This window comes from Canis aureus, chromosome 33 (genome assembly GCF_053574225.1).
Source record: "Canis aureus isolate CA01 chromosome 33, VMU_Caureus_v.1.0, whole genome shotgun sequence".
Lineage (NCBI taxonomy): Eukaryota > Metazoa > Chordata > Mammalia > Carnivora > Canidae > Canis > Canis aureus.
Window position 1 is genome coordinate 1343853 of NC_135643.1, and position 20724 is coordinate 1364576.

Genomic DNA, 20724 nt, shown 5'->3' on the forward strand with positions numbered 1-20724 from the left:
TGGTAGAACATACATAACAAAAATAACTATTTTAACCATTTTTATGTGTATGTTTCTGTGGCGCGTTATTGTTCAACAATCACCAATCAGCATCCGTCTCCAGAATTCTTCATTTTCCCAAACTGAAACTCTGTATACCTATTAAGCAACTCCCCATTTCCTCTCTTCCCAATTCCTGGCAACCTCTCCTCTCAATTCTACTTTCTCTCCATATAAAATTGACTACTCTAGGTACTTCAGCATAAGTGAAATTATGCAGTATTTGTCTTTCTGTAACTGGCTTATTTTGTGTAGCAGAATATCCTCAGGATCCATCCATATTGTAGCATGAGTCAGAATTTTCTTCTTTTTTAAGGCTAAATATATTTCATGGTGTTTTGTCTTTCTGTTCATCCGTTGATAGACACGTGGGCTATTTCCACCATTTGGCTTTTGTGAACAATGCTGCTATAAGCACAGGTGTACAAATGTTATTCAGATACCTTCTATCTTAATCTACTCAGTCTGCCATAACAAAATACTGGGTAGCCTAAACAACATAACTTTATTTTCTCATAGTTTTTGGAGGCTAGAAATCCAAGATCAAGTTTCTGACCAATTTAGTTTCTGGTGAGAGCTCTCTTCCTGGTTTACAGGCCGGGATGGTGTAGGGTAGGGTAGAGTTTGAGGGGAAGATCAAGTTTCTGACCAATTTAGTTTCTGGTGAGAGCTCTCTTCCTGGTTTACAGGCCGGGATGGTGTAGGGTAGGGTAGGGTTTGAGGGGAGCTCTCTGGTATCTCCTCTTATAAGAATACTACGTCTATCAGACCAGGTCCTGCTACCTATGATCTCATTTAGCCTTAACCACTGCGTTAGTCCAAATACAGCCGTACATAAGAGTTTTGTGGGAAGGACAAACATTCAGTTCACTATACCTTCTTCCATTTTGATAGATGGTGGGGGGTGGGGTGGAGGTGGAGTGGGGGTGATAGATACCTAGAAGTGGAATTGCTGGATTATATGGTAATTCGTGTTTAATTTTTTAAGGGACTTTTCCTTTCCAATTTGTATGCCTTTTATATTTCTTTTTCTTGCTTAATTGCTCTGGCTTGAACTTCCAATATTATGTTGAACAGAAGTGGTGAAAGTGAGCATCTTTCTCTTATTTCTATTCTTAGAGTTAAAACTTTCAGTCTTTCACCACTGTGTGTATATGTTAGCTGTGAGTTTTTCATATATGACCTCTATTTAAAAAAAAATCTATAAAAGTGCTAAAATAAAATATAGATAAATATGTATGTCATTTGGAGGAAGGAAAACATGAAAAACAAAGGCAAAACTTCAATGGGAAAGAAAAGGGTGATAGGTTTGATTATGTAAAAAAAAAAAGGAAAGACGGATGCCCGAGTGGCTCAGCGCATGATCCCAGGATCCAGAATCAAGTCCCACATCGGGCTCCCTGCATGGAGCCTGCTTCTCCCTCTGCCTGTGTCTCTGCCTCTCTCTGTGTCTCTCATGAATAAATAAATAAAATCTTTTTTTTTTAAAAAAAGGGAAAAAAAAGAAAGAAAAGATGTATATGGCAAAAGCTCCATAAAATAAAGTGGTATGATAAATAGGGGTAAGGTCCTTAATATGAGAGCTCTTACATATAAAAAAGGAGAAAAAGCTACACATAAAAGCTAAATTGGCAAAGGACATGAATATGCAATTCACAAGGACGGAATAACAGAGAGTCAAAGAATATCTAGGAAAAGCATTTATCCTCCCCTATAATTAAAGCAATAAAAATTGAAATAGAATAAAAATAGAATTTTAATTCAAAAAATATTAAACCTTTTTTCTAACGTATAAGACTGACAAAGATCAGGAAGAGTGATAACATATACTTGGTAGTAGTGATTTTATGCATTTTTCATGATAATACAAATTGGTTGAGTCTGTTCTTAAGGCGCCACGTATTAACTTTAAAAAATAGGCATACTCACTAATTTTATAACTCTGGATTTATCCTAAAAAAATCACACAAGATAAATGTACAAGGATGTTCACTAATATGTTATTTAAAAGGGCAAAAAGTTGGAAAAAATTTGAATGTCCAAAACTATGGAACCACTAAAAATGACGATACTGGTGTAATATACAATGTATATACACACACATATAGGTATATCTCTTTATATATAAGTATTGGAAAGATATATACACATGTTATATATATATATTTGTATTTATGTGTTTTTAGTGAAAAATAAGTTGGTAAATAATATTGCTAGTACAACTCCAGTTTTTACTTACGTGTTTTTGACAAAATTTAGGAGGATATAGATAGGAAAGTATTAAAAATGATTATGTCTGGATAGTGGGTTCTTTTTTTAAAGATCTTATTTATTTATTCATGAGAGACAGAGAGAGAGAGAGAGAGGCAGAGACACAGGCAGAGGGAGAAGCAGGCTCCATGCAGGGAGCCTGATGTGGGACTCAATCCCAGGTCTCCAGGATCACACCCTGGGCGGAAGGTGGCGCTAAACTGCTGAGCCACCTGGGCTGCCCCCGGATAGTGGGATTTTAAGTGATTTATATTTTCCTCTTTTTTCATTTTTTTCTTAAGATTTCTAGAACAAATATGTAGTCTTGTTGTAGTCATTATTTTTGTTAATTAAAAAAAAATGTGATGACTTTTTAAAATTGTGGTAAAATACACACACGTTTACCAGTTTAACCATTTTTAAGTGTACAATTCAGTAATATTCAGTACTCTTATATGACCACTACCCATCTTCAGAATATTTTTATCTTTCCAGACTGAAACTCTGTACCCATTAAGCAATGTTTCCATTAACCTCTCCTCTAGTGATGACTGATTAAAATAAAAAAAAATTCTATACTTAGTGATCTTTATCCATCCTTTCCCCTTTTCAACTACATACATACTTAATAGAATTTTAGGGACACCTGAGGGGCTCAGGTTGTGATCCTGGGTCCTGGAATCGAGTTCCACATTGGGTGCCCTGCAGGGAGCCTGCTTCTCCCTCTGCCTATGTCTCTACCTCTCGTTGTGTCTCTCATGAATAAATAAAATAAAATCTTTTTAAAAAAATAACAATTTTATTGAGATATAATTCACATACTATCATACATACACTTTGGAAGTATTTTTGCCCTCTTTGTCTTTTTTTTTTTTAATTGGAAATATTGTAACCATGCATGAAGTATGATGTTAGGGTGAATGTTCTTGAATTTCTTTAGGAAAGATTATAGAGAAATAATTTTAAGTGAATTTTACCTGCTAGAAACATGTGTCTTGTTTGTGTGTGTGTGTGTGTGTGTCTTGTTTTTGGGAAGGAGCTCTGGTTACCTTCAAAAACTGTTCAAACTGGATTTAGATCCAGCTCCCCTCCAAAAGTTGAGTTAAACCCAAGAGCAGGAATCCATTAATTGGTCAACAGCAGGAGAGGAAGCAGGGGAATTGGAAAGGGCGGAGGGCAGCTGTGGTTCTTTTGGTAGTTTAAAATTGGCTTTTCTTTTATTCTCTCATTCCTGCTACCTCCATAGAATCCACGAAGAATGGGGATGTTTTCTCCTACATATTTGATTATAATAACAGGCCAAGATCTCTTTGAACATAACTAGTAAAGAAAAGAAGCATCCGTGGCCATCAAACTGGGTAAAACAGTAACATAATCTCTGGTTTGTAGTTTGAATCCTATTTAATTATAATTGTGTGGAATTGTACAGTGAGAATGCTTTGGGAATTTTTAAAGCAAGAGTTTTCAAAGACCGCATTCCTCATTAGACCTTCCCCATTAAGGCATGCTTGAGTGATGCTACACAGCCGAATAGTTGGGATTTTTTTCCCCTCTTGTCATAGTCTGAAGACAAAGGATTCTTCCGCTTGCCAAAGTTCCCGGGAGCCTAGGTTGAGCAGCTGTGACAGCCCTTCAGCAGGGAGCTTTCTATTCAGACTTCGTCAGGCCTCCTTCACTAAACAGGATCAAGTTGGAGCAGGAGAAAAAAGAAAACCAACCAGTGGAGGAAAATCCCCCACAGCCGGATGGAGTGCCGCGGGGCCACTTTCCTCTTTGGCTGCTGCTGAGTCATGATGCGGCCTAGGCTCGACCACAGAAGAGCATAAAATCCTCATTCTGGCTGCACTGTGTGTTCTCGGTCCTTTGGCTAAAGGATGTCAGAACAGCTGAGCAAATATACTGCATTAGGATTGCGATTTACTTGACTTCTCCGAGAAGCGGCAAGTGTTGCGGCAAAGAGCTGGGGCCTGCAGTTGGTAACCAAAGGTGCGGTATTGGCGGCCTCACACCCCGGCGCCTTGTCAACCTCCCCCAGCGTCCGCCCCATCTGTAAAGTGTCCACGACGTATCTGCTCCTTCTCAGTCACAAAGCTCTTGTGAGGCTCAAATCGGGCCAGCTCAGACGCTTGCGCAGTATCAGGGCATACCAATAATTCATTATCAGTACAATTTTTAAATTTGAATTTAGAAGTTGTGTGTATATGATTCTCCTGGATTATGTGTATATGGTCTTTAGCCATTACCAAAAGAGAAAACTTTTGAATATTACCCAAGGAAAAGTGCCGAGGGCTATGTAGGTTTTAAAAAGTGCCTTTAGGGGTGCCTGGGTGGCTCAGTGATTGAGCATCTGCCTTCGGCTCAGGGCATGATCCTGGAGTCCTGGGATGAATCCCACATTGGGCTCCCTGCACGGAGCCTGCTTCCCCCTCTGCCTGTGTCTCTGCCCTCTCTCTGTGTCTCATGAATAAATAAATAAAATCTTTAAAAAAAGTGCCTTTAACTTATGTTAAGATGAAAATGGCCTCTCCATTTGTCTTCAATTTAGTAAAAAAGTATATTTGTTAATGGACATATCTGCAGGCATCCTTCCCTTTTGTGTAAAATCTGGCATAGCATACTGACTGGGAGCATAGCTCTAGAGTCAGAATTTTTGGACTCAGATTTGAACTGTTACTTGCTGGCAGTGTGCCTTGGGAAAGTTATTTAACCTCTATTTTTTCTTACTTTTAAAAGTGGGGTAAAAAAAAAAAAAAGGGCAGCCTTGGTGGCTTAGCCGTTTAGCGCCACTTCAGCCCAGGGCATGATCCTGAGGACCTGGGATCGAGTTTCACGTCCAGCTCCCTGCATGGAGCCTGCTTCTTCCTCTGCCTGTGTCTCTGCCTCTCTCTCCTTCTGTGTCTCTCATGAATAGATAAATAAAATCTTAAAAAAAAAGTGGGGTAAAAGAAGGTGATCATTACTTCATGAGATCATGTGAGGTTTTAATGAGTTCATAGAAGTAAAGCTCCTAGAATAGTAGCTGCTGAACAGTAAGTATCATTAGTATTATCTAGTAAATTGAAAGTGTTTTGAGGAAGAAGGAGAAAGAGAGAGTCAAATAAAACTCCCCTCCCCACCCAAACAAAACAAAGCAGAACGAAATAGGAAAGAGTCATCAAGAGAGGTTAAGACAGGGATCCCTGGGTGGCGCAGTGGTTTGGCGCCTGCCTTTGGCTCGGGGCACGATCCTGGAGGCCTGGGATCGAATCCCACGTCGGGCTCCCTGCATGGAGCCTGCTTCTCCCTCTGCCTGTGTATCTGCCTCTCTGTCTCTCTCTGTGTAACTATCATGAATAAATAAATAAAATCTTTAAAAAAAAAAAAAAGAGGTTAAGACAGTGGGAAAAGTAGGGATCCTGGTAGAGACATAGAGGCATAAACACATCAACATAGGCACCAAGATAAAGATGCTTTCACCCTTGTCTTTATGACCTTTAGGTTTCTTGCCAGTAAATGTTTTGAAAGCTGTAGTGCTTTACACCATACGCAATGTATTAGTTTGCTAAGGCTGCCCTAACAAAATGCCACACACACACTGGGAGGCTTAAACAATGGAAATATTTCTCGTGGTTCTGGAAGCAAGGAGTCCAAAATCAAGGTGGTAGGCAGGTTTGATTTCTTCTGAGGCCTTTCTCCTTGGTTTGCAGATGACACCTCGCTGTGTCCCCACGCAGTCTTTCCTGTGTGTGCACATCCCTGATGTTTCCTGTGTGTCCAAATTCCCTCTTCTAAGACACTGGTCATACTGGGTTAAGGCCATATGACTCTAATAACCATGTTTTAATTTAGCTGTATCTTTAAACCCTATTTTCAAATACAATCATATTCTTAGGTACTGGGGTTAGGGCTTCAACATATGAATTGGTAGAAGATGGTGTATATAAATTAGCCCATAACTGGGTATAAACGATTTTTTTTGCCCCATAGATAATGAGAAATTAAAAAATATATATGTTATTTATTTATTCATGAGAGACACAGAGAGAAGGCAGAGACATAGGCAGAGGGGGAAGCAGACTCCTCACAGGGAGCCTGATACGGGACTCGATCCCAGGACCCCAGGATCATGCCCTGAACCAAAAGCAGACACTCAACCGCTGAGCCACCCAGGTGTCCGATAATGAGAAATTAACTAAAGGACCAGAATTTACTCCAATATCATATAAAGGAGTCAAAGGCAGTTGTGAGTTCAAGTAGAAAAGTTTGTTTGACTATCTCACATGGTACTTATTTTAATCATGAGAAGGGTAGCTGACTTGTATGGAGATACTTGGAATTCCATGGAAAAATAATGGATGTTTGACAATAGTTTTCGATTTGGTCCATAAAGGGCTTAGAAAGTAGAATTTGTGTCAGATAGGAAACCGGAACCTACCCTAGTTATTTCGGCAGAGGAAATTTAGCATAAGGAATAAGCATAAAGATATTTATTATGACTTGCTCATGAGATGTAATGTAGCAAGATATCACCAATGAATTGGACACATGTGATATACCATGGGATGTCAAGATGATCACCATCTCTGAGGACTAGAATGTGACAAAGAGCAGGAAAGCTGACATAGCTCTGGGGGAACAGACTGAAGGGGTACTGTTGTCCCCCTGTTAGTTGAAAGCAAAAGCCTTATCGTGATACTTGAGAATTGTTTGATGGGCAACAAATTAGATCAATTGCTGTATCCCAGATGCCAGACACTTGCATTCATTTGCTCAAATAACTACGTCTGGAATAGCTTGGCAGTGCTTGATAAAGTTTATAATAACCCACGATCATTATCCAAGATGAATACATCTTCTGCGCAGACCAAATAGACAAGCTAAATTGGAATGTTAGGAATCACCATACCTGCATCTTGTTAAGTCTTTCGTGGTAGCATTAATCTTGTTAATTATCCTAGGGATGTGATATTGTTTTTAGTTTATTGCCTCGAGTGGGGTGGAGGGAGTTCCATGAGCTTCCACTTGGCCCTTCTATCATATTAGCTCTTTTGCCACATTCCAGTGTAGAGGTTAGACCTGTTTTTTTTTTTTTTTTTAGACCTGTTTCCAAGCATGTCTCCATCAATTATACATCTAAGAACTAAGGAAATAACCATAGAGTGAGTCTTGTAAAGTAAACTTGAGCCCAAACTTCATTTATCATCTGAGCACCACGAGTCTTCTCTTTGCGAGCTTCAGTGGTGTTTTGTGTATCCAGGAATTCACATCTGTTTAGAATCAATTTCAAGAAATTTTCAAAGTTCTATAGACTCATTTCCTTCATTAAAAAGGTCAAGATAGGGATCTCTGGGTGGCTCAGAGGTTTAGCACCTGCCTTTGGTCCAGGGCATGATCCTGGAGACCCGGGTTCGAGTCCCACATCAGGCTCCCTGCACGGAGCCTGCTTCTCCCTCTGCCTGTGTCTCTGCTTCTCATGAATAAGTAAATAAAATATTAAAATAAAAAAAGGTCAAGATGTCACCTATTAGCAAAGTTGATCCACATCACTTGTTTATCCAAAGAGCTAGTATACATGCATATGTGTGGATGGGTGGATGGATACCTACCTTATTCCAAAAACAATTTAAAGTAGCCACTAGCCTAAGAAGTTGCAGTAGCCAAGGAAGTGCACTGTTCAGATCTTCCTTCAAGAGAAACTGCTGCAAAGAAGATAGTTGTCAGACAGCCTCCAACTGTTAACACCTTGTATCTGCTGTAGTGTTCATGCCAAGGCCGTGTTCCCCAGGCTGCTACAGGTGGATGGCTGAGCAGATGAAGGATGAAGGCTGGGTCATTCTTGCCTGATGCTTGCTATGATAGACAGTCTTTGCTCTAAGTTCAACCTGGGTGGGGCTTTCTCAGGATTGTACCCTTCCTCAGTCCTCCTTCCTTCCTGCTCTCCTTTCACAGGTGTCAGATTTGCCTGTGGTCAGAAGGCTCTCCCCCCTTATTCCCAATCCCTCCCTGCTGTATCTTCCTTTGGTATTTCCCCAAGTACACGTCTTGCGTGTTGAGTTCCACTTTGGCATCTGTTTCTCCAAGGACCTGACCTGACACAGAAATCACCTAACATGCAAAAAAGCTGAAGTCCATCGAATATTAGGTTGTTGACAAATATAAGATTGCTGGGCTTTGGGGAACAATTTTACCTATTTCTAATAATAAAAAGTTTTTTGAAAAATTAATTAAATATGCCATACATAAAAGACCTGGATAGAGCTGAGATTCCCCTCCCACCCTGGGAAAACATCTATGCCTTAAGTGAGAAAGTGTCATTTCTGAAAATAAAATTTTAAAGTGGATGCAGGAAAGAGACAAAATTTCTGGCATGGGTGCAGAAATGGAGATCTTATCTTTTTTTAAAAGATTTTATTTATTCATGACAGACACAGAGAGAGGCAGAGACATAGGCAGAGGGAGAAGCAGGTTCCCTGTGAGGAGCCTGATGCGGGACTTGATCCCAGGACCCCAGGACCCCAGGATCATGACCTGAGTCAAAAACAGATGCCCAACCAGCAAGCCACCTAGGTGCCCCAGAAACAGAGATCTTGAACAGCATTGACACATTTGTGTAATCTTTATATATTTTGGTTTCCACGTTATATCATAAAGAACTAACATAAACTCTAATGTGTCAAAAATGAAAAATGTCAGGTTCGTGTGGTACTCTCAACAGGCTCCTGGAAATGTATTTTTTCCTTCTTTCAAGGATCAGCTAAAATCGAATTTGGCATTGTTTGTCCTTTGTTGCCTAGGCATTCGGGTCAGACTATTGTCTGACCTAAGTGAGGTGGTGATGGACAGTTCTGTGGAAGGCTTTATTACAACTGAATCAGATACACTGAAAGCAAAATTGTTTTTCTCTTCTCTCATGACATCTGCTCCTTTATGTTCTTCCACTTTCATGTTCTCTTCCAACAGGCCTTGTAAATTTTCAAGACATAGTGCAATTTAGTGGGATGGAGGTTTTGGTTACAGAAATAGTTGGGTGAGTCCTTGTCTTCTGCCCTGTACATAGACTTCCCCTGTAGCCAGGAGCAGAGTCAGGAGGTTTTAGGCCTTGTCTGTAGTATTTTTTACCAAGTGCGGCAAGAGGGGCCCTGCTGTTTCCTGGATGCTTTATTTGGCCTTTCTGTCCATATTAATGATTCATTTCTCTTGGAATCATCTAAAACATTCACCTTGTGCTAGTAACAATAAGCCCACGTCTAGAATCAGCAGAAGCCTTGCAAAAAATAATCACACTAAACAAAACTAAAAACAATAAAAACCAAGTTCTAAGGGCAATGCAAAAATCTCTTTGGCTTGGTAAATTTTATATTTTAGCAACAATAACAGATAAGGAAGGACTATGCTTGGATTTGGGCCGAAGAAACAATGACAATATGGCATTAAGAGAAAGCAAAGTACTGCTGAAATAGTACTTTGCTTCTCTGTGAAGAGAATAAAAGAAGGAAATTATTTTTTGGGCAGCCCAGGTGGCTCAGCGGTTTAGTGCTGCCTTCAGTCCAGGGTGTGATCCTGGAGACCTGGGATCGAGTCCCACATCAGGCTTCCTGCATGGAGCCTGCTTCTCCCTCTGCCTGTGTCTCTGCCTCTCTCTGTGTGTCTCTCATGAATAAATAAATAAAATATTTTTAAAAAATTATTTTTTGCATTTGTGCTTTATGCTAACCCTTTTGCTGGATGATTTTTAGTACATATAACCTTGGTTCTCCCAGAACACAGAATAGAAAGCATGTTATCTCCATTTTACTGATGAGTAAACTGAGGCTTAGAGAAGTTACCCCAAAATTAGTCCCTCTGGGGTTCAAACCTAGGCCTGTCTCACTTTAAAATATGGATGAAGGAGAATGGTCATGGAACTATAAAGGATAGAGCAAATACTGGTAAAAGAAACTAGCACTTGAGGCAGCTAAGCAATCAGTTCGAGTGTAGAGCAAGCAAAGGCCAAGGCCCTTGGTGATTGCCCTCCATGCACATTGCTAATCCTAACGAGGGTCTCGAGACCTTACAAATGAAAACACAAACTTCAATTGGCAATCTTCAAGAAATAAATAAGGTAAAAGGGAAAGCATAGGAAGATCAAGATGAAGATATATAATCCCAACTTTTATAAACTTAGTCATAATTTGAATAATTCTGGTGACCTTTGCATGCTGAACCTTCATTTGTACTGGGTTGAAAAAGTTAGAACCAGAACTTAGAGAAATGACTTGATTATAAGGCTGACTTCTAAGGAGTATACCCTGAACTTTCCAATACTTAATTTTGAAAATAGATATGATAGGGATCCCTGGGTGGCGCAGCGGTTTGGCGCCTGCCTTTGGCCCAGGGCGCGATCCTGGAGACCCAGGATCGAGTCCCACGTCGGGCTCCCGGTGCATGAAGCCTGCTTCTCCCTCTGCCTGTGTCTCTGCCTCTCTCTCTCTCTCTCTCTCTCTCTGTGTGACTATCATAAATAATTAAAACAAAAAAAAAAAGAAAAGAAAATAGATATGATAAATCAACCCAACAAGAGGATATAACAATTGCAAAAATCTATGCACCTAATATGGGAGCACCTAAGCACATAAAGTGAATATTAACAGGCTTAAAGGGAAAAATGATGATAATATAATGATAGTAGGGCACTTTAACAACCCACTTAAGTCAATGAATAGATCATACAGGCAGAAAATCAATAAGAAAGTAGTTTCTTAAAAAAAAAAAAAAAAATACCAAGAAAGTAGTTTCTTTAGATGACGCATTACACCAGATGTATATAACACATATAGAACATGTCATCCAAAAATAATAGAATACATATTCTTTTCAGGTGCACATGGAACATTCCCCAGGACAGATCACATGTTAGGCCACAAAACAAGTCTTAATAAATTTAGAAGATTGTAATCATAACCTTTTGGTCACATCTTTTTGCTTTTATTTTCTTTTTTAAGATTTTATTATTTATTTGAGAGAAAGAGAGACAGATATAGCAACAGAGATAGTGAGAGAAAGCATGAGTGGAGAGAGATGGAGTAGCAGGCTCACTGTGGAGCAGGGGCTTGATCCCAGGATCCTGGAATCATGACCTGAGGTGAAAGCAGATGCTTAACCAACTGAGCCATCCAGGTACACCGGTCACATCTTTTACAACTATAACAGTATGAAACTAGAAATCAATGACAAGAAAAACACTGAAAAAAATCCACAAACACATGGAGACTAAATGACATGCTACTAGACAACCAATGAGTCAACACAAAAGAAAAGAAAAAAAAACATGAAGACAAATGAAAATGAAAATACAATAGTCCAAAATTTGGAGGACACAACAAAAGTAGTTCTAGGAGGGAAATTTAAGTGACACAGGCCTACCTCAAGAAATAAGAAAAATCTCAGATAAATAATATAACTTGCACCTAAAGGAACTAGAGAAGGAAGAACAAACAAAGCCCAAGGTGAGTAGAAAGAAGGAAATAATGATGATCAAAGCACAAATAAGTGAAATGAAGACTAAAAAAAGCAATAGAAAAGATCAATGAGACCAAGAGGTGGTTCTATGAAAACATAAAATTGATAAGCCTTTTTTTCTCAAAATTGACAAACTTTTAACTAGACTCCTCAAGAAAAAAAGAGAAAATAAAACATGAAAGAGAAGTAACAACCAACAACACAGAAATTACAAAGGATTATAAGAGACAACTATTAAAATGTATATGACATGCAGTGCCTGAGAGGCTTAGTCAATTGAATGTATCCAGCTCTTGATTTCAGCTTGGGTCATGATCTTGGGGTTGTGAGGTTCAGCCCCACACACACATCGGGATCTGTGCTCAGTGGGAATTCTGCTTGAGATTCTGTCCCTCCATCTTCCTCTGCTCCTCCCCTCCACACAGTCTCTCTTTCAAACAAATAAATCAATCTTTAAAAAAGAGAAAACTTATATGCCAACAAATTGGGCAATCTAGAAGAAGTGGAAAAATTCCTAGAAACATACATCCCAAAACTGAATCAAGGAGAAGTACAAAATCTAAACAGACCAGTTACTAGTAACAAAATTGAATCTGTAATCAAAAAACTCCCAACAAGCAAAAGTCAAGGACCAGATGCATTCACAGCTAAATTCTACCAAACATTTAACAAGGATTTAATACCTATTCTCTTCACATTATTAAAAGAAGAGAAGGGAAAGGTTCCTAATATATTCTACAAGCCAACATTACCCTGATATCAAAACCAGACAAAGACACTATAAAAAAATAAAAAAAGGAAAAAGAAAACTCCAGGCCAATATCCCTGATGATAGATGCAAAAATCCTTGACAAAATATTAGCATTCTAAATCCAAGAATACATTAAAAAATTATTCACCAAAATCATGTTGAATTATTCTGGGGATGCAGGTTCAATCAATGTCATATATTACATCAACAAAATGAAGAATAAAAATCATATGATGATCTCAATAGATTAAGAAAAAGCACTTGACAAAATTCAACATCCATTCATGATAAAAAAAAAACAAACAAAGTGGGTTTAGAGGGACTATATCTCAATATAATAGAGACCATTATGAAGAACACAAAGCTAACATACTCAATGTTGAAAGATGGAGAGCTTTTTCTCTAAGATCTGGAATGAGACAAGGATGTTCACTCTCACTTTTATTCAATATAGTGCTGGAAGTCCTAGCCACAGCAGTCAGACAACAAAAAGATATACTGTATTGGTAAGAAAGAAGTTAAATGGTCACTATTTGCAAATGACATAATACTATACATAGAAAACCCTAAGGACTCCACAAAAAATCATTATAAGTAATGAATGAATTCAATAAGTTGCAGGATACAAAATGAATACACAGAAATTGGTTGCATTTCTATACAATAATAACAATGTACCAGAGAAAAGAATTTAAGAAACAATTCCGTTTACAATTGCACCAAAAAGATTAAACTACCTAGGAATAAACTTAATTAAGGAGATGAAAGACCCCTGCCCTGAAAACTATAAAACACTGATGAAAGAAATTGAAGATGATGCAGACAAATGGAATGGTATTCCATGCTCATGGATTGAAAGAACAAATATCATTAAAATGACCATACTACCCAAAGCAACGTACAGATTCAATGCAATCTCTATTGGAATATCAATAGCATTTTTCACAGAACTAGAACAAATAGTACTAAAATTTGTATGGAACAACAAAGGCCTCTAAAAAAGCAAAGCAATCTTGAGAAAGCAGAACAAAGCTGGAGGTATTACAGTCCCAGATTTCAAGATATCCTACAAAGCTGTAGTACTCAAAACAATATGGTACTGGAACAAAAATAGACATGTAGTTCAATGGAACGAAATGGAAAACCCAGAAATAAAGCCAAACTTACGTAGTCAATTAGTCTGTGACAAAGGAGGCAAAAATATGCAAAGAGGGAAAGATTTTCTCTTCAATAAGTGGTGTTGGGAAAACTGGACCACTTTCTTACACCATACACATGAATAAACTCAAGATGAATTAAAGACCTAAATGTAAGACCTGGAATCAGAAAACTCCAAGAAGAGAGCATAGACAGTAGTTTCTTTGACATCAGCTGTAGCAACATTTTTCTAGATATGTCTGCCTCTTCTTTTAAGATTTTATTTATTTTTTTCATGAGAGACACAAAGAGAGATGCAGAGACATAGGCAGAGGGAGAAGCAGGCTCCCTGCAGGGAATCTGATGTGGGACTCGATCCCAGGACTCCAGGATCCCGTCCTGAGCCGAAGGCAGACACTTAACCACTGAGCCACCCAGACATCCATAGATATGTCTCTTAAGGCAACAGAAGCCTTAAGAGACAAAAGCAAAAGTGAAACAAAAGCAAAAGTAAACTCTTGGAACTACACCAAATAAAAACTTTTATACAGTGAAAAACACCCATCAATAAAACAAAAAGTCAACCTACTGAATGGGAAAACATATTTGTAAATGATGGAATCAAAATTAATATTCAAAATATATAAAGAAGTTATGCAACTCAAAACCAAGAAACCCCTAGTAATCCAATTTAAAAAATAGGCAGAGGACCTGAATAGACATTTTTCCAAAGCAAACGTATATAGGGATCCCTGGGTGGCTCAGCGGTTTAGCACCTGCCTTCGGCCAGGGGCGTGATCCTGGAGTCCCACGTCAGGCTCCCTGTGTGGAGCCTGCTTCTCCCTCTGCCTGTGTGTCTCTGCCCCTGTATGTGTGTGTGTGTGTGTGTGTGTCTGTCATGAAAAATAAATAAATTCTTAAAAAAAAACAAAAGAAAACATATATAGATGTCAACCAGGCACATGAAAAGATGTTCGACATCACTCATCATCAGGGAAATGCAAATCAAAACCACAATGAGATAACCCCTTACACCTGCCAAATGGCTAGAATAAAAAAGACAAAAAAGAACAAGTGTCCGTGAGAACATAAGTTGGTGCAACTACTGAGGAAAACATTATGGAAGGTCCTCAAAAAATAAAAAATAGAGATACCATATGATCCAGTAATTCTAGTACTTGCATAAAGAAAATGAAAATACTAATTAAAAAAGATATATGCACCCCAATATTTATAGCAGCATTATCCACAATACCAAGTTATGGAAGCAACTTCAAGTGTCCATTGATAGATGAATGGAAAAACGTGTTTGTAATAAACACCATTTATTGAATACTTCCTGTTCCAAGACTGTACATCTGAAAGAACATCTGAGAAAGATACCAGGGATCTTGTTCCTGAACAGATTGAAGTTCTCAGGTGCTTTGGGCATCAGAATTATCTGGGAAGAGTTGAGGATTGTATCACGTAGGCTCTGGAGTGAGATTGCCAGTTTTTGCAACCTATCTCTGTTGTTTGTTAGTTGTGTGATCTGGGACATGTTACTTAGCCTTGGTAAGCCTTAGTACTTCTGTTGGCAAAAATTAAGTGGGGGTCAGCCGGGGAACAGATAGATAAGGGAAGAGAGAGAAAATAGGTCTCTTATTAAGGGCGTTGTGAAGATTGACTGCCATAATGCTTGACAGAGTTTCAGGCATATATTAAGCATGCAATAAATAACTATCAGCTATTTTATCATTAACAGTATTATTTTCTTTCCTTTATCTAGAGTAAGGTATTAACTGATCAAAATGTGTCACGTACCTAAGATAGATTGGTATAAAACAAGCAAAAACCAAAAACAGACGGAGAAACACAGCTTTGCGCAATAACTTAAAGTTCTTCATCAGCTAAAAATTACAGGAGATACTGTTAAATAGTAAAATTAACTGACTTTCCATTCTTTGTTATTTCATTCAATAATATTTACTATCAAGTACTGTAATAAATACTGTTCCAATAAAAATAGATCTAATTTGGGACTTCCTTTCAATAACTATGATCTTTTTTTAAAAATTTTTTTTATTTTTTATTTATTCATAGAGACACAGAGAGAGAGAGAGGCAGAGACACAGGCAGAGGGAGAAGCAGGCTCCATGCAGGGAGCCCGATGTGGGACTCGATCCCGAGTCTCCAGGATCGCGCTCCAGGCTGCAGGCGGTGCTAATCCCCTGGGCCACCGGCGTTGTCCCAGTTGCTATGATCTTGTCATAGAGATGAGTGGGTATTATAATTGGGAAGCAGTGATGGGACACTGGAGGAAGACTTCTTGGGATCTGGCAACATTCTGTTTTTTGACCTGGATAATAGTTCTAGAATAATTAAGTTATGCATTTATGTTGTGTGTACTTTTTTGGTGTGTTTCTTAGAGGTATAGTAAAAAAGTTTCTAAGTATAGCATGTGAACTATATCTCAATTTAAAAAATTATGAGATATTCCTGACCTTGGATTAGGGAATGGTTTCTTAGCGAGGGCATGTAAAACACAAGTAACCAACGGGGGGGAAAAAGATAAATGGCTTTATCAAAACTAAAAACTTGCTTCAGAGGACACTCAAGAAAGTGAAAAGATAACCCGCAGAATGGGAGAAATATTGGCAAATAATGGATCTGATTAAGTCTACTATCTAGAATATATAAAGAACTATTATATTTATCAGTTATACCTCAATAAAGCTAGAATAATAAAAGAAGATAAACAGCTATTAAAACTCAACAATGGAAAAAATAAATAAATAAAACTCAACAATGGGCTGGGCCTACTGCGGGAGTGTGAGGGACCCCACAAATTCCGTTTGGAGGCATCTTGAGTTCGCTGAGTAGACGCCATGAGTGAAGCTCACCCTCCCAAGTTGAAAACATTTATGGACAAGAAATTATCATTGAAATTAAATGGCGGCAGACATGTCCCAGGAATATTGCGAGGGTTCGGTCCGTTCATGAGTCTTGTGATAGATGAATGTGTGGAGGTGGCAACTAGTGGGTAACAGAACAATATTGGAGTGGTGGTAATACAAGGGAAGAGCATCATCCTCTTAGAAGCCTTGGAACGAGTATAAACAATGAGCCTGTTGGTCAGAAGAAGAAAACTGCTTCCGGGCAGCCCCGGTGGCTCAGTGGTTTTGTGCCACCTTCAGCCCAGGGCCTGATGCTGGAGACCCGGGATCGAGTCCCACGTTGAGCTCCCTGCATGGAGCCTGCTTCTCCCTCTGCCTGTGTCTCTGTCTCTGTCTCTCTCTCTCTCTCTGTGTCTCTCATGAATAAATAATAAAATAAAATCTTAAAAAAAAAAATAAAAAAAACTGCTTCCACATATCCCCTGTCCATAGTACCTGCTTTACTACAATATAAAAATCAGGTCACCTGCATGTTCATATTGAACTTTTTTGTTAAATAAACTTTTATAATAGAAAAAAAAACTCAACAATGAAAAGAGACAAATAACACCATTAAAAATGAGCACAAGATTTCAATAGACACTTCTCCAAAATGATATGCAAATGACAAAATAAAAAAAAACATGAAGAGATGCTCAACATCCTTTGTCATCAGAGAAATGCTAATCAAAATTGTAAACCACAATGAAGTGCTACTTCACACCCACTAGGATGGCTGCAATGGTTGGCAAGGATGTGGAGAAATTGAAACCCTCATGCATTGCTGATGGGAATGTAAAATGGTGTAGTCACTTTGTTTTTGTTTTAAGATTTTATTTATTTATTCCTGAGAGATACACAGAAGGAGAGCAGAGACACAGGCAGAGTGAGAAGCAGGCTCCATGCAGGGAGCCTGATGTGGGACTCAATCTCGGGTCTCCAGGATCAGGCCCTGGGATGAAGGTGACGCTAAACTGCTGAGCCACCTGGGCTGCCCCGGTGTAGCCACTTTGGAAAACAATTCGGTCGTTCCTCAAAAAGTTAACATATAAAAATAAATAAATAATAAAATAATAAATAAATAAATAAACAAACAAATAAATAAATAAATAATTAAACATTAGAGTTAATGACCCAGAAATTCCTCCCCTAGGTATGTACCCGAGAGAATGAAAATATGCATCCACATAAAATTTTATACATGAAATACATGTATAAGAATATTTATAGCAGCACTATTCAGCATAGCCAGAGAGTGGGGAAAAAACCTAAATGTTCATCTACTGATAGATAAACAAAATATGCGATATCCATACAATGGAATATCGTTTGATCATATGAAAGAATGAAGTAACTGATCCCTGCTGTATTACCGATAAAGCTTGAAAACATGCTAAGTGAAAGAAGCCAGTCACAAAAGACCATGTGTTGTATGATTCCAGCTGTATGCAATGCCCAGAACAGGCAAATCCATGAAACAGCAAGGTTGTCAGCGGCTATGGGGACCAGAGGCTGGGAGGTGGGGCGGGAAGGACAAGGTGTGGGTGGTTAGAGGGCGACCACTAATAAGTACAGAATTTCTTTTTGGAGTGATAAAAATGTTATGGAATTGGATAGTGGTAATGGTTGAAAAACTGAACATACTAAAACCACTGGCTTGTACAGTCTAATAAGGTGACTATTATGGTAGATGAATTATATATCTCAAATAAACTATGAAGCATGGGATAGTTTCATGCTTAGAATGGTTATATTTGACTACATTACACAGATGTATGTATGTATGTATGTATGTATGAAGAGAGTAATAGGAAATAAATTTGGAAATATGAATTGATATCAAATTATAAAGGTATGGCTGGACAGCTGGCCGTGGAGAACCATGAAAGGTTATGGAGAAAGTAAGTCATGTGATTAGAGTATGATTCAGGAAATTTAGTCTAACATCATTTTTATCATCATTTCTGCATCCTCCCTTGGCTTTGTTCCAGAGAGTATAAGTGATTCTGTACTTGGCAGTTTAGTTTTGTGTTAAGGAATATATGTGACTTTAGAAATTTTCCCCCAGAGGACTTGATCCTATTAGCCTGGCAAATTTAATTATACAAACCTTCATGAAAATGTAAAGCATTACCGATATATATAGACATGACTTCTTTCACAGTGATAGATGAGAGGGAGATTTTTGTCATGTTCACTAAATGCACACCCCTGATTTGGAAATAGGAAAGGGAAAACATGAGTATATCAGGCCACAACTTGATGGGACACTTCCATTATGATAATTCGATGAGAATTGTCAAAAACTGTGGAGGGTTTGAGAATTTACCCTACTAGCAAGCTAACGAATAGCCTGCCACAGTTTCATAGTTACTCCTAGAAGACACAAAATTCATGGGCCAGAGGCAAAGGACTGTTATATTCTGTATTTTACCACAGTCAATATCTACTTTAATGGGAGATTTAAGTATTTCCAGAATTTTGAGAAATATCAAGTTAACATTTGGAAGCTCTAATAAATGTGGTATAAAATAAAATACTGAATGCAGAGGATGTATAAAATCTGTATCCCACATTATTTTTTTGAGTATATGCTGACTGGACATTTAAAAAACTTATAAAGCTTATAAAACATTTTAAAAGCTTATAAAGCAAATGTTGGCTTTTAAAAAATTATAAGGGGATCCCTGGGTGGCGCAGCGGTTTGGCGCCTGCCTTTGGCCCAGGGCGCGATCCTGGAGACCCGCGATCGAATCCCACGTCGGGCTCCCGGTGCATGGAGCCTGCTTCTCCCTCTGCCTGTGTCTCTGCCTCTCTCTCTCTCTCTCTCTGTGACTATCATAAATAAATAAAAAAAATTATAAGCTGATGTTTTATATATTATATTTATTATTATTATAATATATAATAATATATATTATAATAATATAAATATATATGTATATAATATTTAGTATATAAATGTTGGCGGGTTAAAAAGCTATAAGCAAAAAAAAAAGCTAAAAAACAAACAAACAAAAAACTATAAGCTGAAATAGAATGTTAAGGAATCCAATGCAAATCACTTGAATTTATACACACCATTTAACCTTCTCTTTAAAAGTTTTAAGTAATCTCTCCACCCAACATGGGGCTCAAACTCACAATCCTAAGATAAGGAGTCAATGCTCTTCTGACGGAGCCAGCTAGGCGTCCCTATATCTAACATTTAACTTTATCAATGCAGTTCTTCAGGAGAGATACACCAAAACGTGTAAATTGCAAATTCATTGTTCACACCACTCTTCTTTTTTTTTTTTTCTAAAAATTTTATTTATTTATTCATGAGAGACACACAGAGAGAGGCAGAGACACAGGCAGAGGGAGAAGCAGGCTCCCTGCAAGGAGCCTGATGCAGGACTTGATCCTCAGACAAGGACAAGGATCACCGCCTCAGCACAAAGCAGATGCTCCACCGCTGAGCCACCCGGGCGTCCCATATCAACCTTCTTTAATTCAATACTCCCAGGTGGGGAAAAAATACGGGGAATGAAAAAACATTCATTAGTGAATTCTCCTAGTATTTTCTACAATATCCCCGAAGGTCCATAGGATTTAATCAGCCCGGAATGATACTTTAAAAAAAAATCTCATTAGAGAAATCACATGAAACAATCTTGCCTGTATTCCAATGTATTTTATTTTATTTAAACCTAATGAACTGCATGAGCATACAAAACAATCTTCGAGCAGCTGTGCCAGCAGAATATTTCTACAAACCAGGCAGCACGCTGAAGCCTGGCATAGGCCGGGAATGAGACTTCAGTGGGGCTCTGGGATCTGAACCTGGAGTCCATTTTTAAAGAGTCATTTGAAAACTGTTTTGTAATAATAATAACTAATAAGTTACCTAATTAGGTTAGAGAGGCCTGTGTGTTTCATACATACGGAGACATGATCTCTCTACTCTTTTCCTAGACTCCCAAAGCCATTTGCTTCAATTAGTTGACCTCCACTAAAAACGGAAGGATCTGTTTTCTATAGTTTTCTAAATGCTGATCATCCATTATTAAAGAGGCTCGGCCTCCAAGCATCAGATTACTGAATTTCTTGTAAACCGGCTTAGTGGCAACAAAATCCAATTCATCTCTAGATATTGGGTTTTTTAGCTGAGTC

At 38.3% G+C, this 20724-nt stretch overlaps 1 protein-coding gene and 1 pseudogene across 1 annotated transcript in view; both read left to right on the plus strand.

The window, feature by feature from the left end:
• The window catches only part of SHROOM3 (shroom family member 3), a 325226-nt gene that overhangs the window by 20362 nt on the left and 284140 nt on the right, over positions 1-20724 (plus strand). The gene's annotated exons all lie outside the window — the stretch shown is intronic.
• Positions 16048-16787, plus strand: LOC144304108 (small nuclear ribonucleoprotein G pseudogene; annotated as a pseudogene).